Source organism: Pollicipes pollicipes, unplaced genomic scaffold (assembly GCF_011947565.3).
Source record: "Pollicipes pollicipes isolate AB1234 unplaced genomic scaffold, Ppol_2.1 Scaffold_4002;HRSCAF=4701_pilon_pilon_pilon, whole genome shotgun sequence".
NCBI classification, from domain to species: Eukaryota; Metazoa; Arthropoda; class Thecostraca; order Pollicipedomorpha; family Pollicipedidae; genus Pollicipes; species Pollicipes pollicipes.
Genome location: NW_023596420.1, coordinates 20,215,753 through 20,218,485, shown reverse-complemented (window position 1 = coordinate 20,218,485; position 2,733 = coordinate 20,215,753). Strand labels below are relative to the sequence as shown.

The following is a 2,733-nucleotide window of genomic DNA, read 5'->3' as shown; positions in this document are numbered from 1 at the left end:
CACACCGACGATCGACACAACGGCGATCGTCACACACCGGATATATGATCAGTCAAAATCAAATCAAAATTTAACCAATCGGTTCCCGAGCAGAGATGGCCGCCCGCCGAGGGCGGCCCGAGTGTTCCCGACCATTAACCTTAACCCTGGATGCGACGATCGTCACACACGGGATTGTAAAAGGAGTCGGGGACACTGGGATCAGGTGTTCCCGACCATTACCTCAGCAGTGGAGGCGACGATTGTCACACACCGGATGTATGATCAATCAAAATCAAATAAAAATTTTACCAATCGGTGCCCGAGCAGAGATGGCCGCCCACCGAGGGCGGCCCGTGTTCCCGACCATTAACCTTAACCCTGGAGGCGACGATCGTCACACACGGGATTGTAACATAAGTCAGCGACACTGGGATGAGGTATTCCCGAGTATTAACCTCAACAGTGGAGGCGACGATCGTCACACCGACGATCATCACACCGACGATCGTCACACACCGGATGTATGATGTCGCCGACTCATGTTGCAATCCCGTGTGTGACAATCGTCGCCTCCACTGTTAAGGTTAATGGTCGGGAACACCTGATCCCAGTGTCGCCGACTCATGTTACAGTCCCGTGTGTGACGATCGTCGCCTCCACTGTTAAGGTTAATGGTCGGGAACACTCGGGCCGCCCTCAGCGGGCGGCAATCTCTGCTCGGGGGCCCATTGGTAAAAGTTTGATTTTATTTTGATTTATCATACATCCGGTGTGCGACGATCGTCGCCCTCACTGTTGAGGTTGAGGTGGAGGCAACTAGCACGCTCCAGAATGTAACAGTTTTATGAAGTGTGTATAATATAGGGCAGCCTTCAAACGCAAACACGAATAATTGGGTCATAAATACGGTATCAATGGATTCAGTGTATTTGCATTGAACGGCTCTCGGGCAGAAGCTTTCATCGGGAGGATGAGTACGAAAGGCGAATGCGAAAGATGATATAGAAGCATGCATCGCAACGTGATATGTTATGTGCATTTGCAGCTTGTCATCTAGCCTGTTCACTTCAAATCGTTCTCTTTACTACTACGAGCACATAACATCATAATGTTTGCTCCATTGGTATCGTTAGAGATCCCAGCCCTTCTTCCGAGTTGATATCCATCGGCTCTGCCGAGGCTATGTCTTCCTCTTGTTCAACTTCCATCGGAGTCTGAGCCGATTCATTGTCTGAGGGGCTCCCACCGAGCTTGTATTCTGCTCGGGATTTTCAATGCGCTTCTCCGACTGTCAAAGGGAACTCGCAACTGCATGCCAGAAGCGCACGCCGGTCGCCATGTGCTAATCGCGGGCGCATTCGCGCGGCCACCGGCAAATCGTTCGCTCGGCAACGACCATGCCGTGCTGAAAACACCAGTTCCCGTTCGATCACTGAAGTTGAGCAGCATCGGGCCCGATTAGTACTTGGATGGGTGACGGTCTGGGAGCACCGGGTGCCATTGTCACTTTTTCGGCCCTGTGCTATCATCGTCGACCGACAAGAGACACGCCTGACCGCGACATAAGCCAGACGCGCCATCAATGCTGTACCATGGTGTGACGTCACGGTGTGTCATCGCCGCCCGCGTACCGACGCGTTTTCAGTTTTGTTTTGTTTTTTCTGTATCATGGCGCACTTGCGGCAGTGACAATAACTGCACGTGCCAGACACATAATTATTTGCGTTCGCACGCACTACGTGTACCCGTAGCGGCGTCAAGTTCCAGCTATGCCGGGCGCCGTTGTGGCATACGCCATGCGCGTGCCCCGTGGCGTGGACGCGCTCCGGGCGGTGCCAATCGTGTCGTTTGAAACAGCTGTTCGGCACCGGCGCCCCCCCCCCCCCCCCCCCCCCGTTCGCCGCTTAATGGTAGCCAGAATGATGTACTTCGCTGCGGATCGTGTGCTTGGTCTTACGCACGCACGCCAGCAACTTCGATTTCAGTGTTCTGCGAGAACGGAAAACTCAAATTGATTTACATCGTGCGTCACACAGTAAACAAATGTACTAATATGCGCACATAGCAATCACGTTATTGGTAGTAGCGGGTGAAGCTCTCCTTTCGTGCTTTCACCACTGGAGCTGCCCTCAGCGCTATGTCTGCCCGAGCAGCTATCGTTTGCTTCTCCGCCTGTGAAAAGAAGCTCGCATCCACGTGGAACCTACATTGAAGGTGTTTACTATGCCTTATAAACAAACGTTGCATGGGATCATCTTGCTGAGGCAAGCGTGACGTGTATTACAAAATGTTCTGTTGGAAATTGGTGCATTCGCTCTGACGTTTTCAACGGAATGCTTAACGCTCTTAAATTTGTTTGAAAATATTTTACTTTGTTCTCCCTGCCCTCTGTTATTTGATGTCATACTTTGATATCGTTTTTCTTCCGCTGGATGTTTTCGCTGTTAGCCGGATATTGCTGCTTGGCGTCGACAGCTCGATCACGGCATAGTCCGCTTAATATTTCGTGACGGTTTTGTTCGAGATACTGTACGGAACCTTGATAACATTGAACAAGATGTTTGAACGTTGCAATTCGTGAGCTGTTAATTATTTAAATCATCCACATTTAGCACCAACAGCTCAATAACGCAGAAAGGCAAACCAGCGCTTTCTGAGCGTCTTTGATTACAATCGACTATTTATCGGGGCGGAGTCGGTTTATCTGTTTTTGTTTTATTATGAGGTATTCCGTATAAAATAAATGCATAT

The 2,733-nt window shown here is 50.3% G+C and overlaps 1 pseudogene; it reads left to right on the top strand.

Annotated features, from left to right (window-relative positions):
- Window positions 1-1,369: 1,369 nt before the first annotated feature.
- Window positions 1,370-1,488, top strand: LOC119094634 (uncharacterized; annotated as a pseudogene).
- The last annotated feature ends 1,245 nt before the right edge of the window (window positions 1,489-2,733 follow it).